Consider the following 22,611-nt stretch of genomic DNA (forward strand, 5'->3'; position numbering starts at 1 on the left):
CCCCAAGGAATCAACCTAACCTCCAAGCTCCTCTTTACCGAACCAACTTAACCACAACTTTGACCAATATTGACCATCTACACCACACCACCCCCACACCACCACCACATCACCGCTCAACCCACCGTCCAGAATTTCCCCAAGCATGCCCAACCACTAGCGATGCCCAACCAAAATTTCCTTAACAACGAATTCATCACTGAAATGTCACTCAACCAGTCAACCACCATTGTGTTAGGTTATGAACAATCTTTTTGACATGCGGAAAACCATAATTGCCAGAATCCAAGTAAATTCACATAATCAATTAGCATAATTTAGGAATACATACAATCTGTGACACGTGCCTTCCCTAGATGCTCTCAAACCGAACAAGAACAAGTTAAGACTTCAAATGTCATCCCTCCATAGATAGTCCACAACACGTTTAGATTTGCCTTAAATTCGACCAACTAGAATATCAGTATAAGATTTTTAGGATTTCAGGACCTCACTTTTAAGTGATAGACAAAGTCACAATTCTCCCTTAAATTATGATTCACACGTGTGGCTTGTGTGATGTAAAAAGTGTTCATAAATAATTCGCCCCATGCTCATATTTATAATATACGGAACATTCTAGAATTTCCACAATCCCTAGCCACTACGATTAGGATACTTAGAATCAGGGTAGATCTAGGAAACTAGCAACTTTAGTTAGATTAGGAAACTAATATTAGAATCCTAATCTCAACCAAAACTGGTTGCTTGTGGCCCAAGTAACTTGCTTGGCAAGTTGACTTAGCCCTAAGAAACAGTGGGCTGCCACGCACAGCGCAGGCCCAAGCAACTGCCGCAGCGCTGGCCTGCCTTGCGGGCTGGATTTGCTTCGCGTGTGGGCTAGTCTGGAGCTGGCGTTGGGCTGGCCCATGCGCTGGCGCTTTGCCGACCTTTGCACTTTCCATGGGCCGTGTTGCACGCAGCCCTTCGGCCTGTGCTTCCAGCTCATGGATCAAGCTTCGTGTTTCCGATCTGATTTCCGATCCCGGTAATATTTCCGACTCGATTAATATTTCCGTTTCCGGCAATATTTCGATTCTGGCGATATTTTCATTTTCGACAATATTTCCGATTCGAACAATATTTCCATTTCCGGCAATATTTTCGATCCCGACAATATTTCCCTTTCCGACAATATTTTCATTTCGAACAATATTTCCGTTTCCGGTAATATTTCCAATTGTGGTAATATATATCTATTTCCGATAATATTTCAATCGAACCATGTTTTCGTTCACGTACTATTTGTGTGACCCTACGGGTTCAGTCAAGAGTAAGACGTGACATTAATAATATTAATTCCACTTGAACTGAAGCGGCCTTTAGCTAGACATTCAAATCACTTGATCTCACTGAATAATTAACTTTCTTAAATAATACTGAAACGCATTTATTAGATTTTGCATTAAATGCACACTTGGACCAAGGGCATATTTCATTCACACGGAAACCATCCAACCACCACAGAAGTCTACCAACCTCCTCAAAACCACCCTCCCCCCATCATAAACCCACCAACCCCTCCAAAACCTTCATCCCACCACCGAAATCATCCTCCAAACCACCTAAAACAAACCATAACTTCGCCTAATACCAACCCACGACACCACTCCAAAATCCATTCTAAGCGCGCACTTGAAAATTATACCACCTACCTAAAAAACAACCTCAGTTATCAAAATAATCAACCAACTAATTAAGTACATGATCTAAGATAGAAAAAGATAAAGGAGGAGAGATAGAGAGAGATAAAGAGAAAGAAGGAGAGAGTGATAAAGAAGGGAGGGGTGGTGGAGGTGGACCTATGGCGACAGAGGAGTGGCCCAACATAATAGGTCGTGACAGAGGAGAGGGGTTGTAATGCCCCGTATTTTATTATTTTAATATATTTAAATTTTAATAAAGACTTTTAAAAAGTGTTTATATGATAATTATATCATACTTCCTCCGTTTTTTTATTGTTGCACCATTTGCAATTTTTACACTATTCACCCTCTCTCTTTTATCAATTTTTTTTTTGTGATTTATACTTAAGTAATTTAATTATATAGTCATGTGAGATCTTGTTAATTGGCCTCGATATATATTTTCAAAATATCAATTTTTTTTTTTAATTTTAGTTAATGCATAATAAGAAATATTAATGGTTAAAGTTTTGCATTGGCAAGCATGAAACATCCGCAAATTTTTGGCTATACCCGGGTACAGCCAAAGCTGGCTGTACCCCCATCCAAAACGATGTCGTTTTGTGTTGTTTAAAATGAACATTAATATACTGGTACAAAAATGAACATTTACTATTTCGGAAATGAACATTTATTTATTTATTTGGAATGAACATTGACTATTTTGGAAATGAACATTTATTTATTTATTTGGAAATAAACTACAAAAATGAACATTTACTATTTCGAAAAAGAACATTTATTTAGTTATTTGGAATGAACATTTACTATTTTGGAAATGAACATTTATTTATTTATTTGGAAATAAACAATATAGGCGCTTGTAAAAACATAAAAGACCAATGAAGTGAATAATTTCATTATGAACATTAACCATATATTTATTGTGAACAAACAAATAAACAAGAAAGAACAAATAATTCAACAAAAAAGAACAAACAATATAAAAAAGAACATAAAATTCCAGAAAAAAGAACAACCAATACAACAATTATGAACAATTTTATGATGAATTTTAAAGCCAACATGAAAAAACAAACAATACAACAAGAAAGAACAAATACTGGTACAAAAATGAACATTTACTATTTCGGAAATGAACATTTATTTATTTATTTATTTGGAATGAACATTTACTATTTTGGAAATGAACATTTATTTATTTATTTGGAAATAAACTACAAAAATGAACATTTACTATTTCGAAAAAGAACATTTATTTAGTTATTTGGAATGAACATTTACTATTTTGGAAATGAACATTTATTTATTTATTTGGAAATAAACAATATAGGCGCTTGTAAAAACATAAAAGACCAATGAAGTGAACAATTTCATTATGAACATTAACCATATATTTATTGTGAACAAACAAATAAACAAGAAAGAACAAATAATTCAACAAAAAAGAACAAACAGTATAAAAAAGAACATAAAATTCCAGAAAAAAGAACAACCAATACAACAATTATGAACAATTTTATGATGAATTTTAAAGCCAACATGAAAAAACAAACAATACAACAAGAAAGAACAAATACTGGTACAAAAATGAACATTTACTATTTCGAAAATGAACATTTATTTATTTATTTGGAATGAACATTTACTATTTTGGAAATGAACATTTATTTATTTATTTGGGAATAAACTACAAAAATGAACATTTACTATTTCGGAAATGAACATTTATTTATTTATTTGGAATGAACATTTACTATTTTGGAAATGAACATTTATTTATTTATTGTGAAATAAACAATATAGGCGTTTGTAAAAACATAAAAGACCAATGAAGTGAACAATTTCATTATGAATTTTAAAGCCAACATGAAAGAACACACAATACAACAAGAAAGAACAAACAATAAAGCAGATAATTATTATGAACAAAAAAATAAACAAAAAATAACAAAAAATAACAAACAATATAAAGAAGAACATAAAATTCCACAAAAAGCACAAACAATACAACAATTATGAACAATTTTATGATGAATTTTAAAGCCAACATGAAAGAACAAACAATACAACAATAAGTTTGATGAATGAATTTAAAAAACAACAAGAAAGAACAAACAATACAACAAGAAAGAACAAACAATACAAAAAGAAATAATAAAAGATTAATGAAGAGTTTAATTATGAACATTAACCATATGATTATTATAAACAAACAAATAGACAAGAAAGAACAAACAATATTAAAAAAAACATAAAGTTCTAGAAGAAAGAACAAAAAATACAACAATTATGAAAATTTAAAAAACAACATGAAAGAAACAAACAGTACAACAAAAATGAACAAACAGTACAACAAGAAAGAACAAACAGTACAATAAGAATGAACAAACAGTACAATAAAAAAGAACAAACAGTCGACAAGAATGAACAAACAATATGAGCGCGTCATTTTTGGGGGGTACAGCCAGAGTTGGCTGTACCCGGGTATAGCAGTTAGCAATTATGAAACATCAAATGGTGCAATGATAAAACAAAATGGAGGAAGTATAATTTATAATGGAATATTTAATTGAATTTAATATGTATTAACGTATTTTAGAAAAGAAAAGAGTTTAATATTTCCTTTTATGGAAAGAGATTTATTAAAGTGAATGGGAATTTAAAATAGAAATGATGGCAATTTTCATTAAGGGAAATTGTGGCTTTTCAAAATTTAAAGAAAGGTTTCTTATTTTTCTAAAGCTCTCTTTTTAGGAAAATTATATAAACCTTACGATCATAGAATTTTAAAACCCTAAATCATAATTTGTCAAGAACAAAAATCGGAAAGCCCTAAACTATCTTTCTCCTCTCTCCCACTCGTCACTCCTCGGGTTCCATCATTCCGCGCCCATTCACCGGACGCCGTTGCCCCACCGTACCATTGTTTCCTTGTCGTCGGTCGTGTGTGAGGTGTATTCTCTCCCCTATCCTCTTTTTTTGTTCTTGCACAATTCTTTAAAAAATGGGGTTTAAATAGGTTTTGGTATTTAAATTATAATTTCATATTTATAATTATGAGAATTTTATATTATAATTGTAGAGTATAAATGTAATTTTTAGATTTAATATTGTTACTGGAAGTTATGGTTTTAATTAAGCCTTAAAGCATGGATTTTATAAGTTAATCCATATTTAATCTAAGGTTTTTCGCATGGATTTTAGTTAGGGTTAAAGGAGGTTATTTAAGGTCTTAATGACACCTTAAAGTTTATAGAAGTTGCTGGAAGTTTATTATAGTACTAGTAATAATTTGTTTATTATTTATAATTAATAGGATGAAGCTTTGGTTAGGTGACCTATTGAGCAAAGTGGCAGCTACTAGAATGTATCCAAGGCACGTACATTGTAGCAAGTTTTTAGTACTAACTCCGTTTCAAAATTATCTTTACACTTTTCGTTTAAGTCCGTTTCATAATGTTCTTTACACTTTGCTTTATTCTATTTGGAAAATTTACTACCTTACACTTCTTACCCCACAATATTTACAATTTTCCACTCACTTTCTCTTACTTTATTCATTTTTTTTCTTGCACCTACCCACCTTTTTAAACATTTCTCTTACTTTATCCATATTCTATTACTCCCTCCGTCCCGGAATACTCGACTCGGTTTGACCGGCACAGAGTTTAAGGGATTTGAATTGACTTATTTAATTTAATAGGTAGTAGTTGATAGTGGGGTATTATTTTAATGTAGTTAGTGGGAGGTGGGTTAAGAGGTGGGGTTGGGGAAGAGTAGGGGTTGAATTTTTAATTATTTTTTGTATGGAGTAGGGGGTAGGTGGGTTAATAGGGGTGGAGTGAGAAATAATATAATATTGTTAGAATATTTCCATTTTTAGAAACAGGTCAAGTATTAAGGGACGGCCCGATAAGGAAAACAGGTCAAGTATTCCGGGACGGAGGGAGTATATTCAACCAACTTTTTTACTTTTCTCTTAATCTTTGTGCAAATAGTAACTGTAAACATTTTTATGAAACCAAGGTAGTATATAGTATCATGCATAAGAAGTTTATTTGATGTTGTAGTATAATGTCATAGACTTGATGCGGTGATTACTTGTTTTTAAAGAGAAGCATTGTGAATCATGTTTTAATATGTGATCATATCTAGTAGAGCATGTTTGTCATTATTTAATTATGCAAGCATGTAGTGTGAATTACTTGTGTTGTTAATTCAAGATAAGGAAAGGTTATTTACATGTGTTGTTATTTTAATATTCCATATAAAAAGAATAGATGGCTCCTCCATCATGTGATCTTGAGTTAAAATAGAAGTGGTGCCAATAGGAATAAAAGAATAGTCGGCTTGCTCATAATCAAGTTGTACTAAATAGGTTTAAGTGATAAAACTAGGTCTTTAATCACAAAGCAAAAGAAGGATTAAAAAGTAAAAGTTTTGTTGTATGCTTGCTATGAATTGAGTCATTAACTTAAGTAAGCAACATAATAATCAATAAAACTCTTGGAACATATATACCTAGATCATTGAACGTATGGGCCGGGGAAAGTACATGGTATAGTAGCAACCTAGGGCTTCCGTTGTGGTTCTGAACGTTGTATCATTTATTCAAATTACTAATGCGGTGGAATTCCGCAATGAATATGTGACATATATCGATATATCATAGTAGCTGGTAGCTCCCAAGATAGTCCCCTATGGACGCAAGGCAAAAAGAAACTCGTTCATTGCTTAACCTACTTAATAAAGCATTTCAATATTAGAATTCAAGGACATAAAGTTATTTCAATAGTAGTAGTAAAGAGAAAAGTTAAGAGTATTATTTATTTCACTACAAAAATTAGAGCCTTTTAGAAACAAAGTTTGGCAACCGATTTATGTAACGTTGCTAAATAGCAACACAAGTTATTTTCCTAGTTGCCAAGTTAAAAAATTAGCAACAAATTTTTTATTTGTTGCACATGGAAACCATTTTTCTTACTACTAGGATCAGACCGCGTGCTATCGCGCGCGGATGTCCACCGAAAAAAGCGATGAATTTTTTTGTTTCTAGTCGATCTGTATAAAATTAAAGTCATCATGCTTTAGATTTGAGATAAACATCTCGTGAGTAGTTCAAAACACATGAACATAAAAAAATACTCAATATCCTCAACTATCAATTCCTATCATTCTACTGGAAGTGTGAACTAATTTTCCTACTTTGTTAATCTAATACCAAGTACTTCATAATTTATTGTACAAAAACACACAACTAAAAATTTTAGGGACTCTTTGCCAATTATTCTTCAAACATCCCTTCATCAGATATGCTGGGTTATTCTGTTCCATTACATGACGTTGGCTAGCAAAATCAGCACTCACGTCACTTAGAATATGACGTTCTCCCTCCAAATCTCCATGGACAACAAAGTTCATTAACCGAGACCATTATAAAACACCGGAAAAATTATCCAACAAATGTTCTTGTACAGCCGATCACTTGATTTTCTGCACATCTGATCACATATGTAAATAAGTACTTACAAATGTATATAAACCTGTGTATCCTATAACAATGGTTCTGAACTTGCATATATTTAGCATACTAACAATTAGTGATTCCTCGTCATAATTATTTCTCATCAAAGTTTCAGTTCTCATCTACAATCATCAATCAAATGTTGTTGCTCCTAAAAACGCTAGTACCACATTTTGATGTATGTCGCCTTACATTAATCGTTTAGTAGCGGAAGAATGAGTGCATAAGACTGAAGTTTGTGAAGTATAATCACTACAATTACATCAGGGAAACACCACTACAAGGATGCAGCCTTCTCATCTATCGAATCTTGAATTGCCTTCACATATATGGAATCTTCAGAAGGGATGGCATTAGCTCTGGTTGCCTTCTCATCTGAAACGATACCTCCAGCTTCTACGACAGCCAATCGCATACACCATAAAATTAGCCTAAAGTCCAGGACGTGTGGAGAAAAAAAGAGAATACAAATCAACCAGGGGCAAGGTATGTCTTTCTTACCTATAACGAAAATATATCCGGCGGCAAGGTCCCATACTTTTTCGCGATAACCTGCATGTGGGAATCGAAAATATATAGCTCCGTCACCTCTACTCAAAGCATCATACTTTTCTTGGCTACCTATCATAACAAGAAGCGCTCTGACACCAAGCTTCTGTTAAGAAATTTTAATGATGAGAAGTGTTTAATATAAAAGATTTTTTTAGAGACGAAAGGAATTTGACTGAAAAGTTGGGTAAACCAAAATCTTACATTTGCTATGGAGCTACTCAAGTAGTCATGGGAAGAGTGAGCTGCTTCATATGATTCAAAGAATGATGCTTCTTCAGGATTTCCTGTTGGGTTTACACTGACCTAAGATGAAAAATCATATGATACAAAAAACATAAGAAGTTGTACTGATTTTAGAGGAAAAGAAGAAATTAAAGTGCATTAGAAATTTAGCATCCATTATAACAGACTTTGACTGGGAAAGAACCATCAAGTGACTCTATACAAGCTCCTTTATCTATGAAGGCTGAATTTGACTGCCAGAGTTTGGCACACCAAGAGGTGCGAGAGGAAGATTTGGGTAAGGCAAGACTCCAAGGACTACTCTTCCTTGATCTAGCAATGCTAATGCTATTGCATATTGATTCCCCTTACAAACCTGATATGGTGCAATCTCATATCAGATGTAATATGAAAAACAAAACATGAAATTAGCACTCAACACTCGAAAACATACATTCATCAAAGATATCAGTAAATGTCAAAGAATTTTTATTTTTATTTTTTTGAAAACACCAATAATGTCAAAGAAAAAAAAAGGAATCAATTTATCAAAAGAAAGAGCAGCAGTCAACTAATCTAAAAAAAATATGATGACAGATAATGATTAACTCTTGTGTTGTATTATCAAGAATTCAAGGGGATAAAACAAAACCTCACAACCTTAAACAAGTTTCTTAATCCAGCATTGTAACACCCCAAATTTCTCTCTTTTTAAAACCAACATTTAATTGAATAAAACCAACCTTGAGAGAAACTTAGGGGTATTACCGCCACGTGATTACGTTAAAGGCTAATTCACTCAACTAATGCAGCGGAATAACTCAAATACTTTTCTTTATTGAATAATAATAGTCGGAATAATAATAGTATATATTCGATAAACCCTTGAAATTTAAATACTAAAATCTGAACTCAAAAATGAAACCAACTTAGAAAAATAAATCCTAACTAGTGAATTCTCCATTAATCCCGTATGCAAGCATGTCACATCATCACATCAAGTTCCTGAAAGCTGCTCACCAAAAGGTGAACAGGGCCAAGCCAAAACAAATAGGAAATATGGGTTAGCAAAAGCTAAGTACGAATATATGCAAGACATGTAAAACATTTATATATAGTTGAACATACTTTCACAAACCATTTAATTCAAACTTGCTTAATTGAAATCATAGAAGATTCAGTTTCCAAAATTAGAAACTTTCCAAAAATAGTAACTTTCCACAAATAATAACTTTTCAAAAGTATAAACATTTCAAGAATTAAGATTTCCAAAATAGAAACTTTCCAAAAGTAGAAACATTCCACGAAAAGAAATATTCCCAATATATAAACTTTCCAAAAATAGATTCCAATTAGAATATGAAAATCAAAAACCTCTTCTTATCTCCCCTTCCTTCCTAAATGTGCACACCCCCAAGCTAGTATTCCATCACAAATCTATACATTGGGGTACTAACCAAATAATAGTCAACAAGTGACCCTCGACTTACACAAGAAGTGATGCGTATGAACATAAAAGTTCCATGAAATCTATTCCACCTTGAGACTTTGTAAAAGTACAATAATGTCATGAAAGACCATCCAATTCCAACCATATGATAAACCAACAATCCTCCTTTTATTTAATCAAATTTATTTTTTAAAGAAAACAACGTATTTTGAAATAAAGATTTATAACTCATCAAGACCAAACAAACTATTTCAAACACCACTTGAACAAATCCATTATCATATTAAAATCAATAAAAATATTTAACCTATAAAAATTCTCAAACAATTTTCACAAATCAAGAAACAATTCAAAATCACTAATTCACAATTTTCAATTTGAAAACAACTAATAATTTGAAGTTAATAATCAAACCATACATAGATTTTATTCATATAATAATCTAGCCACATACACATACCTTGATTAAATAACACCTCACACAAATATTAGTTTGGTTCCGCTACGGATCACTCACGAGTTCCTAACAATTAATAAATAAAACCTTAATTAATTCCTGATTAAACAATTAAATTAATAAAAATAAATCTAATGGACTTAAATTTAATTCATGAGTTATGAATGAACAATAACAGTATTATAAATCAAAATTTCGAACTATGGTTTAAAAATAAACTTTTAAAAATTACGGCATTAATTTAGAAGAGTTTAAATAGTAAAAACTGACCGTAAAAAGAGAGGGCTTTGAAAAAAATTGGGGTGTGGAAGTCACGACACCAAGGGGTAGACGTCGGGGGAAAGGAGTGCACGACTGGGGTGTTGTGGTGGTTGTATAAGGGTTTTAGGTAAGAAGGCTTAGAGCCAAAGAGGGAGAAGAAGTTTAAGAGCGGGCTTGGGAAAGCTCTCAACTTTTGGTGTGAGGAATGATGAATGAAGTAGGGGGTATTTATAGGTATAGTATTAGGGTTTGGGTTAGAATGGAACCCTAAGGGGTATGGCCGTGGTTGGTGTTCAAGCTATGATAGGATTCTGAATCTAGTCATGATTTTCGTGATATTCGGTTTAGAGTAAAATTGTTTAAAATAGAAATACAAAAGATAAAATCACGAAATTTAAACAGAGACTTGAATAATTAATTAACATTTATCCTGAAATTTTCAGAATTTATCTCAAAGAATTTGGAATTTTAGGGAATTTTAAATTGGTAAAACTCTTAAAATCCAATTTTAAATAGAATTATCTTATTTTTCCAAAATAAATCCGAAATATATTATCATAAATATATTATTATATAAAACTGATTTTATAAAATAATAAAAATAATTTTCGGATTTTTAAAATAATTTTAAGTTGATTAAACTCTTTTTCTCCAAAATTGATTCCTACTAGAATGAGGAATCAATAAAATCCGAAAAAAAATATTTAAATTTAGTTTGGAAAATAATATTCCCTCTTAGAAATTTGAATATTTTTCCTCCAAAATATTTGAATACTAGACTTTAGCCCGTGCGATGCACGGTTTCTATTAAATTGTTACGTTAAAATAAACTTCTACATATATCAACTGCTATATTTCATATATTAGATTAAATTATTTTTTTTATTTTGGATTGAATTTCATTTTAGATTTATTTTTGGATGAAATTGTATATAAGAAATATTAATAATTATTTAATAAAAATATTTACGTAGCACCTAATTATTTATTTACGTGGTATTCGACTTTGTAATTCAAAAATAATTTTGAAGTCTTATTTTTCATTGGCTGAAACCATTAGATTTCCTACGTGGCGCTCTAATATTGGATTAATGTTTGATTTTGGATTGAATTTTATTTTAGATTAGTGTTTGATTTTGGAAGAATTTTATTTTAGATTTATTTTTTAATTATTAAAGCGTTTGATTTTGGATGGAATTGTATATATTAGTAATTAATTAATTAATTTAAATATCTACGTGGCACCTAATTAATTATCTACGTGGTACTCGATTTTTTTAATTCAAAAATAAATTAGAAATCTAATTTTTCATTGGCCGAAACCATTAGTAATCGTAGGTGGCGTTCTAATAGTTCAGCAAATGTGCCTCCTTTATATATGTATATTAGATTTTTTTCCCTCCGAAATAATTTAATATCAAATATATATTAAAAAAAAATGCATAAAATGATTAATAAAATGCCTAAAAATATGGGGTATTACAAGCATACCCTTTTAGTACCATGAATTGGATCTAGAACCCTGTGCCGACCTACAAGACCACCTTCAGACCTCCCATTATCGACAACATCAAGCACATCTTCAGCCGACAAAGGTGAAACACTGTGCGCATTCTCACTGGCATTAGTATCATTTATAAGCACTCTGATATGCTCTTAAGTATCTTGTGCATTGTCGTTCCTCAGATCTCCAGAGTCCTGAAATAATCTACAGCTATAACACGAGTTCAGCAATTTAAACAGTGAACTGTAACCCTTAAGTTATACTTCCTCCGTCTTTTAATACTCGCAACGTTTGTTAGTTTCACGCATGCCGATGCACAACTTTGATCATTTATATCTTAAATTCTCTTTATGCAAAAATTATAAAAAATTGATATTTTGAAAATACACATTGAGACGAATCTAACAAGATCCCACATGACTATGTTTTATCTTATATAAAAAACACTACGAATAGTCAAAGTAGATTATATGAATAGTGACAAAAGTCCAAACGTTGCGAGTATTAAAAGACGGAGGAAGTATTAGCTTACCTCCTCAGCCACCATGGAAAATGGGTCTCCTGAAAGTTCATGTTCAAGCACAAAACTAACAATAGCTTGTGAACCTGGTAAATAATACACAAACAAGGAGTATATTAGCGATAAAGTTATACTCTCAATTGCTAAAAAGAAGTTCTCACTCATCTTATTTTTGGTTCACTTTGGAGCCTGTACTGGACATGCAGGCGACAATTAGTTACATAGTAACATAAAGCACTCCTTTTTAAGATTACCACCCCGAACTTCAAAAACTCAACCAACTCCTGCTAATTCCTCTCTAAGAGGGTCATCTATAGCTTTGTTAGCCTTCTTATATCCTTGACCTCCGAGTCTCAAGCAAACTCCCTGCCCTTTCCCCAAGCTAACTCTAATAGACTAATTCAGTAATTTGCATTACCAAAACTGCTTATTTTCCCTAGGTTAGTCTATCGCACATTTTCATGTTTGCACCACCCATTAGGATAATACCCCAGTAATATTTTATGATATGATACCTTTCTCAGCCACAGACTTATGTGGAAGAATAACTTTAACATGTTTTAAGTGAGAAAGGGATCCTATGTAAAATGAGTTGGAGCTGTATGAGGTTTACAAAAAATTGTAGATGTACCCTTATCAGTCTAAAATTGGGTTTCCTTGATCATTAATGTTGGACAATACTAGAATTGGTTCCCTGTGTTAGTGTTCTTTGAACTAGACTTGGTTAGGATAGATAAGATTCAAGCTTATGATTTGGCCTTATTGTTTTGTGTTTTTGAGGTGATTGGTTGATGGTATATCTGATAGATAAGATTCAATCTTATGATTCAAGCTTATGATTTGACCTTATTGTTTTTTGTTTTTGAGGTTTTGTAAAGAGCATATCTAATAATATATTCTTTAGCCAATATATTCTTTAAGGAGAAGCGCTAGCATCCGGACTCCCTTTTGGTAGTGTCATTCATGATCTCTTTTTCAGCTGGACGAGAAGCTAAAAGCTGTATTACATTCCTTTGTTTGAGATGAAACCTGGCAATAAGATTTTAATGCTCCCACTCATTAAAGTTATTTAGGAGTAGGGACTTATTCAAGAAATGCTTGGCAAAAAAGTTTCTACTTTAATTTTTGCATTGTCTTTGGTTTTGACACAGTAAGGTAGAGGTGGGAGGATGGTCTAGAGAGGATTTTCAATTTTTTTTTATTTTTCTTACTGATGGTAGACCACACAGTATTTGAGCTGGTGTATTTGAGCTTGTGTGCTTTAGATGCTTTCCTTTTCAATCAGTTGTTAGTAATTTATTTATTTTTTAAAATTGATAGAGCTTGAAGTAGGCTCTCTTGTGATGTTTTTCCTTTTTTTGGGTGGGGGGGGGGGGGCTGAAAGTAGGATATTAGGTAAGATTGCAGAATAAAAAAAAACTAGAATCAAAATAGTGCAACGTTATATGATCTCTGATTAATGTGGAATTAGGCTCTTGTTCTTTTGAGTTAACTTCACTGCATTTTAGATTTTCAGACTAAACTGCCATATGTTTCTGTTACAAATTAGGATATGTTGCCTTTGATATGGTAATTTGTATGGAAGAGTGCTTCTTGTCTGTCAGATGGATCGTCGGCCAAGAAAAGACCTAGAATCCCAAATCCAGTCTCGCTGCCCGACTTTGCTAGGTTCTCTCTCTCTCTCTCTCTCTCTCTTCCTCCATTTCTCTTTGATACTGATGCATTTTAATGATTTTTGTTCTTGGGAGTTTTTTTAATGATGATTTATGTACTTTAGAATTGTTTCTTGATTACCCAGATCAATTTTTTGTCAGAATTTATCTGGGGTAATCACTGGGTACAAAATGTAGCACCCTACTTTTGGTTTATTAGGTTGACTTAGGGGGAGTTAACATTTGATTAAAAGTTCAATGGGGATGGTTTGGTTGGGGGTAATCATATGTATCACACTTTTATTAAACAATTGTAAAATAGTGGAATTTAAGGGTGGAAGAATTGGGTAATTAGATGAAATATTAGGGATGAGTTTTTGACTTGATGAGATTAGGATGCGTATATATAGATGTATATGAATTCAATTGAGATGCATATTTACCTTCTTTATTTATTGAAAAATATAGTCTAGCTCCAATTTAGCTTGATGTAAATTCAATGTTGCGTGACACTCTACCATCAACCATGTATTCAATTCGGTTTTCTGTTTCAAGATTGTAAACCCCCTATATTATAGAACACGTCATAATTTTAGTTTATTGATGTTCATCTTTAGGTACATTGATTCGGTTTTCGTACAAGTATATGGCTTTCTGTAATAGTAGCATGACTTGCATCACACTTTTGCTAAATCTTTTGTTCCTATGTTTTGGCACATTCTGCAGAAAGTACAAAAATCATTGTTGCAATCTGATGTTTAATCAAAACTGGATAAGACCCCTGTTACAGTTGCGGATTATGGTTAGTAGTATATTTCTATGCATGTATTATGTCTTAGATAATGTTGATACCTGCCCAGTTTGTGCTTATCGTTCATGAATGGTAGAAGGGAATCTAATAAGTCAACGCTTAGTTGGGCTTGTGATTCATAATTTCCTTTAGTCTAGAGACATGGATTTTGAAGCAATAAGGTTGCGAGTTGTCAAGCAGGAAATATATTGGTAAATGGCATCAATAAATGTTGAGATGGGCAAAGCAAAATGGAAAATAATTGAAAATGTAAAATTTCTTTTAATCCCCAAATTATAGTACACTTAGATACTTAGAGTTGGACTCGAACTTACAAACATTGGTCATTCAGGCACACACCCGTGGTTTGTTTGTCTATGCGGCCTTCTTAATTGGTTTAAAGAAATCATACATTATATAGAGCATACAATGCCAAACACTGTCACATGCTACTCTGTTACATGAACTGCACAAAATACCTTTCAAGTCTCATCACATTCCCACTATCTAAAAATGAACATCCTCCCTTCGATTTTGGTATGTCCAACTTCATTGCTCTATTTGTTAATAATTTCATAATTTAATCAATCACCCTTCCGTCTTACCACAATGCCACTACACAGTTGAATTCTGCCCATCAATTACATTCCTTAACAAATGTGCAAAGTCTAACATGATGCAATCCTAAACAATTGCAGTTTAGAACATCCCCAATGAAATATGAACCCGAGAACCCAGATAATTTTAAGTTCCAAACAGAATTGTTTCAAGAACAGAGAAAAAATCCAAGCAACTAACACGGAAAACAAAGTTACAACTTGCCTCGCAAATTCTGTTTTACAATATTCATGTTCTAAAGAAAGAGAAAATAGATTGCGAAAGATTCATAAGGCAATAGAGCTAAAAATATGACTTTTCCATCTAACATTTGGGGTTTTTGTTGTCTTACAATGAGCATGAACCGTCACCTTGACTAAGAACTTGAGCTGTCTTTGAACACGAACTCGTCCAAAATCATAAAAATAATGCAAATATCCTATTTTTCCAACTAACAACTTCGTTTCCTAATTCTAATCATCTTAACACACAAACATACCCTTCCACCATGTGTTGGAGTTTGTTCCTCCAAAAAAGGAATGCTTCAAAAGAATGAAAAACCAATTGTCCCACATTGATAAAAAACCCACATACTACCTTCTTTATATATTGCACTACCCTTTAATCATTTGTTTAAGAGTGCTTGAGAGTGGCATGGGTGGTCACAACACACGCGCGCGCGCGCCGGGCTCGGGCGAGGGCCTTGGGCCCCTTGGTACTTGGTAGCCGTTTTGTGACTGTTGGAGTTCCCCATTACTCCGGTAACTGCTCCACTAGCCGTTTTGTGACTGTTGGAGTTCCCCAAAAACTCTCTATAAATTCATCATGTTTTTCCACAGAAAACACACAGAAAATTGGTTCTTCTCCTCTTCTCCGAAATAAAAACACAAAACCTCCATTGTTCCGGGCATTGCTTAAGGGTGTTCTCAATCTAGTTCTTCGTCGTACACCGAAGGATTGGAGTCGTGTATCCCTGGGGGTCGGTTGTTACGAGTCCGCGTGTACTTAGCGGGGCAAATTCGACTTTAGGGCAGTGATTGGTGTCACGCCACGACATTGTTACAGATAAGCTTGTTCTAATTATTGTTCTTATTAGTCATAGTTCCTACAATTTAAAGTCGAATTCTTTTTTCTTTTCGTGAATTATGGCTGGTAATATTCCTACTGCTGTACCCCTTTCCTCATCCATGCTTTCCCATGCTTTCATTCCTGATATGTCGAAAATGCAACATTTTGATGGGAAAAACTATAGGATGTGGTCTGATAAAATGGAATTTTTCTTGGGTCAAATTGGGGTAGATTATACTCTCCTTATTGATGTAGCCCCTGTTGATTCTATTAGGGATTTCGATAAGGATAATAAGACCTGTCGTGGTATGTTGTTGCATTATATGACTACTTCCCTTTACATGATTCATAGTAAGTCAAAGAATGCAAAGGATATTTGGGATGCTTTGAAATCTAAGTATGGTACTGATGATTTTGGGACTAAGAAGTATGCTTGTTCTCGTTGGTTAAATTTTCGTATGACTGATGATAAGCCTGTTTTAGATCAAGTACATGAGTATGAGAATCTATGTGCTGATATTATTGCTGAAGGAATGAAGTTTTGTGATCAGTTTCAAGCCAATTGTCTTCTTGAAAAACTACCTCCTTCCTGGCAGAATTATGTTCACTCCATGAAGCATAAACAAAAGGATTTCACCCTCCAAGAGTTGGTTTCTGGGATCAAGATAGAAGAGCAGAATCGCATCCAAACCAAAGGGAAATCTCAGGATCATTCCTCTTCTACTGCTAACCTTGTTGAATCTAAAAATGCAGGTTATAATAAAGGTTCGAAAGGCAAAGGTTCTAATCAACTTCATGGGACCAGACAAGCCAACAACAACTTCAAGGGAAATAGGCAATTCAAGGGAAACTGCTTCACTTGTGGTAAGTTCGGGCATATTGCAAAAGATTGCAGACAAGGGCATGGACCGAACAACAAAGCAAAGGAGAATAAAGCTCAAGCCAATCTTGTTGAGGATGAAATCATTGCTGCTGTGGTGTCGGAAGTAAACTTGGTGAGCAACGTACTAAAGATGAGGCTGAAGAAAAGTTTCTTATCTATAAGGCTGAAGTTGAAAACCAATTAAACCTTAAGATTAAAAGGCTGAGATCAGATAGAGGTGGAGAGTATGATAGCAATCCCCTTAAGAAATTTTGTGAAACTAATGGTATTATTCATGAGACTACAGCTCCTTATACCCCCGAACAAAATGGAATAGCTGAGCGGAAAAATAGAACCCTTAAGGATATGATGAATGCTATGCTTATTAGTTCGGGTATGCCTACTAATATGTGGGGTGAGGCCATTCTTTCTGCTTGCTATGTGCTTAATCGTGTTCCTCATAAAAAACTAGATAAAACCCCTTTTGAGCTATGGAGAGGTTTTAAACCAAACCTGAGTTACCTTAAAGTGTGGGGGTGTCTAGGAAAAATAGGACTTCCTGATTTCCAAAGGAGTAAGATTGGGCCTAAGACTGTTGATGGGATTTTTATTGGTCATGCTTCTAACAGTGCTGCATATAGACTCATTCTTAAGGATGCATCTGGTTTTGGTCCAATTCGTGAGTCAAGGGATGTTGATTTTTTTGAGCATATTTTTCCTATGAAATTGAATGTGCAAGCAAGTTTACCTGTTCCATCTCCATCTTCTTCTGTTGTGCATCATGACATTGCATCATCTAATGTAGAACCCAGAAGGAGTAAGAGAGCTAGATCTGAGTCTAGTTTTGGTCCTGATTTCATAACTGCATTTCTTATTGAAAATGAGTTTCTGAATGAGCATGAGATAGATGCATTTATTTTAGAAGAAAATCCTAGGACCTATGGGGAGGCTATGAGGTCTGTTGACTCTAGTTTCTGGTTAGAGGCCATAAATAGTGAGATAGAGTCTATCATGAGTAACAATACTTGGGTTTTGACTGAACTTCCTAGGGGTTGTAAAGCTTTAGGAAGTAAGTGGATTTTTACAAAGAAAGAGGATACTAATGGAAATTTGATCAAGTTTAAAGCTAGATTAGTAGTTGGTGGTCATCATCAAAAGAAAGGTCTATATTTCTTTGATACCTATTCTCTTGTGACAAAGGTTGCTACCATTAAAGCTTTAATTGCACTTGCATCTATTCATGATCTTATTGTGCATCAAATGGATGTGAAAACTGCTTTTTTGAATGGTGATTTGAAAGAGGAGATTTACATGAAGCAACCAGAGGGATGTATTGCTCCTGGACAGGAAAACAAGGTATGTAAACTCATTAGATCGTTATACGGTCTAAAACAAGCACCTAAGCAATGGTATGACAAGTTTCATCAAACTATTATTTCTGATGGTTTTTGTGTTAATGATTCTGATGCTTGTGTGTATTCTAAACTTGACAAGTTTGGTTGTGTGATCATATGTCTATATGTGGATGATATGTTAATTTTTGGAACCAATATAGATGTTGTTAATGCAACTAAGGCCTTCTTAAATTCTTGTTTTGAAATGAAGGATTTGGGAGAGGCGGATGTTATTCTTGGCATAAAAATTATTAGAACTTCATATGGGCTGTCTTTAAACCAATCTCATTATGTTGAGAAAATTTTAAAGAAATTTAATCAATTTGATTGTACACCTGCGAAAACCCCATATGATTCTAATATTACTTTGAAGAAAAATAAAGGTGATAGTGTGTCTCAAGAACAATATGCCAAGATCATTGGAAGTGTGATGTTTTTAATGAATTATACTAGACCAGATATTGCATATGCTGTTAGTAGATTGAGTAGGTATACTCATAGTCCTAATCGTGATCATTGGAATGCTTTAATAAGACTATTGAGGTACTTGAAAGGCACTATCAATTGGGGTTTGCACTATCATAGGACACCATGTGTTTTAGAAGGATATTGCGATGCTAATTGGGTGTCAGATAATGATGAGATTCATTCTACTAGTGGCTATGTTTTCACTCTTGCTAGTGGTGCTATTTCATGGAAATCATCTAAACAAACTTGTATTGCTAAATCTACAATGGAATCTGAGTTTATTGCTTTAGAATTGGCAGGTCAAGAAGCCGAGTGGCTAAGGAGCCTGCTAGCTGACATACCATTGTGGGGGAAGCCAACTCCATCAGTGTCCATGCATTGTGACTCACAAGCTGCAATTGGGGTAGCGAACAATCAATCCTATAATGGAAAAAGGAGGCACATTCGCGTGAGGCATGCAATTGTTAGAGATATGATCAGAAATAATGTGATATCACTTGAGTATGTAAAGTCGGAGAGGAATATTGCAGATCCTCTCACCAAAGGCCTTTGTAAGAAAATGGTGCATGAGTCAGCACAAGGAATGGGTTTAAAGCCTATTGAGGAGTGAATTGTGATGGATACCCATCTTGGAGAAATCTAAGTTCAATGGGTCAAACTAAGTCACAAAAGAACTCGCGTTTTGTATACTACTGCCATTCCTATTAATAAAGTGATGTAGTATTTTGTCTTACTGTCAAATGAGTAAGGATGAGCCAAAGATCTTAATAAGTTCATAGCCTATTGAGGTGGTTTATGACAGTATAAACCTGATGAACTTACCTATGTGAATGTGGGGGCTACGCCCAACCCCCTATGAGGTCCCTTGGCTTAGGACCTCTAGAGCGTTCATGAAATACCAGGAACTTGTGGGGCACTGACTATTAAAGTTCGCGAGAACACTACTTGTTTTGAGAAAAGTTTGGTGCGCTGTTGTGTTACTACAATCCCCATGCAGGGTTCAAGGATAAATCCACCTTATATGGCTGTATGACATACTAGTATGCACTAGGTATCAATTCAAGTCCACAAGACATTGATACTTGCAAAACTAAGTATCCCTTGCCCAGAACATCTTTCATTACCAAAGCCGTCCTTCTTTTGAATCATGTGGGGGAATGTTGGAGTTTGTTCCTCCAAAAAAGGAATGCTTCAAAAGAATGAAAAACCAATTGTCCCACATTGATAAAAAACCCACATACTACCTTCTTTATATATTGCACTACCCTTTAATCATTTGTTTAAGAGTGCTTGAGAGTGGCATGGGTGGTCACAACACACACACGCGCGCGCGCGCGCCGGGCCGGGCTCGGGCGAGGGCCGTGGGCCGTGGGCCTTGGGCCTTGGGCCTTGGTACTTGGTACTTGGGCGTGGGGTGGGTTTTGTGGACCGGGTTATTCTTTTTGGTCAAGGGCCCACTAGCCGTTTTGTGACTGTTGGAGTTCCCCATTACTCCGGTAACTGCTCCACTAGCCGTTTATGGCTGTTACAGTTTCCCAAAAACTCTCTATAAATTCATCATGTTTTTCCACAGAAAACACACAGAAAATTGGTTCTTCTCCTCTTCTCCGAAATAAAAACACAAAACCTCCATTGTTCCGGGCATTGCTTAAGGGTGTTCTCAATCTAGTTCTTCGTCGTACACCGAAGGATTGGAGTCGTGTATCCCTGGGGGTCGGTTGCTACGAGTCCGCGTGTACTTAGCGGGGCAAATTTGACTTTAGGGCAGTGATTGGTGTCACGCCACGACATTGTTACAGATAAGCTTGTTCTAATTATTGTTCTTATTAGTCATAGTTCCTACACCATGAACCTCCATCCCGCATTTTCTCAGTGAACCTTGCCCGTCTTCTTATCATACGGATGCCACAAACCCAATGCAGTTCTTCCATCAAGAAATCCAACAATATACCCAAATGTCACATACAAAGAACATAAACAACACAGTATCATTTCAGCATAAACAACACAGAACAAACATCAAATGTATCCAATAATTCACAATATATTTTAAAATACCCAAAAAGGAACATAAAAACCCTAACATTACGCAAAAGAACTTGAAATACCATACAAAAATATCATAGGGAATACTGCAAATCTTGATGGGTGCTTGAAGTTCGAGAAGATTAGGTTGTTGAAGGAAGATTCACGAGCAGCAATGCAAAGCTGACAGATCTCCGTCTCCGATAATTGCACCCGTTTGCTCGGACAAGCTAGGCGAACCTCCAAAAGTCGTATAATAATGTCGTCTAATACTGTTGGGTCAATTCCTCCCTGAACTATACTTCCTCCTTGCGTCACCATTTTTAAAGAAAATATGGATTTAGAGCTTTTTGTAGAAATCATCAACAAGACAATCGCAGACTAAAGAAAGGGGCGGAGAGAAGAAAGAGATAGAGACCCAGAAAGCTTCAGCTGGAAATTGAAGAGAAGTTAATGGGGGTAAATCAGTAAATGGGGTATGTAAGGTTAAAACAGTAAATACACTATTCTTGAGAGAAAATTGATTTTTTTAAAGAAGGATTTGAGGGGTGGGGACGTCAATCCACTGTTCCAATTATGTAGTTGTTGCTTTTAGAAGGGTTATAGATTTGTTGCTAAATGGAATCACATTTCTTATTTGTAGCCATTTAGCAACCAACTACGGCACATGTATTTGATTTGTTGCAATTGGAAACAAATCATTTTTACTATTTGTTTCTAGGTGGCATCATAGTATTGATTTGTTTCCATTTAGTAACAAAACATGGCAACGAGTACTTGATTTGTTTCCATTAGAAACAAGTCATTTTAATGCTTGTTTCTAAAATATGAAATCATATATTTTTTTTAAAGTAAATTTAAAAAAATAGTTTTTGCAACACATTGTGGAAACAAATGTTTGATTTGTTGCTAATGAAAATAAGTTGACGGTTTGGGGTGAGCGTTGAATCCATTTTAGCAACAAACTATGGCAACATGTTTTGATTTGTTGCAACTGGAAACAAATAAATTTTACTATTAGTTGCTAGATGACATCATAGTTTTGATTTGTTTCCATTTAGTAATAAAACATGGCAATGAGTACTTGATTTGTTGCTATTAGAAACAAGTCATCATACAATTGTTTCTAAAACATGGCTGGCAGGTTTTTAATTTGTTTAAATTAGAAACAAGTTATGTTAAAATTCGTTGCTAAATTATATGAAAATTCCATTAACTCCGTTTTAGCAACAAACTATGGCAAGTGATTTTTGTTTTGTTATCATTGGAAACAAGTTTATGCTTTATTGTTTGTTGCTATAACGAAATTAAATCTTTTATTGGTTGTCCATTAGATGATAATCGAACAATTTAGCAACACACAACAACATATAGATATACACATTATGATTTATTGTTACGGGAAACAAATGGTCTTACAACTTTTTGTTAGAATGACATCAAACATGTTTTTTTACTATTGCAAATTGGTGATTCAATATATTTTTATTCAAATTACCTAAAAGTAGGAATTGTTAATACACGGATATCAAACATACTTGAAGGGAAAAACGTAAGAAAATAGAAAAGTTGAATTT

The 22,611-nt window shown here is 34.1% G+C and overlaps 1 pseudogene; it reads right to left on the bottom strand.

Annotated features, from left to right (window-relative positions):
- Nucleotides 1-7,017: 7,017 nt before the first annotated feature.
- On the bottom strand, nt 7,018-15,173 carry LOC110792310 (SAL1 phosphatase-like; annotated as a pseudogene).
- Between the last annotated feature and the right edge of the window lie 7,438 nt (nt 15,174-22,611).

Source organism: Spinacia oleracea, chromosome 6, assembly GCF_020520425.1.
Source record: "Spinacia oleracea cultivar Varoflay chromosome 6, BTI_SOV_V1, whole genome shotgun sequence".
Taxonomy (NCBI): domain Eukaryota; kingdom Viridiplantae; phylum Streptophyta; class Magnoliopsida; order Caryophyllales; family Amaranthaceae; genus Spinacia; species Spinacia oleracea.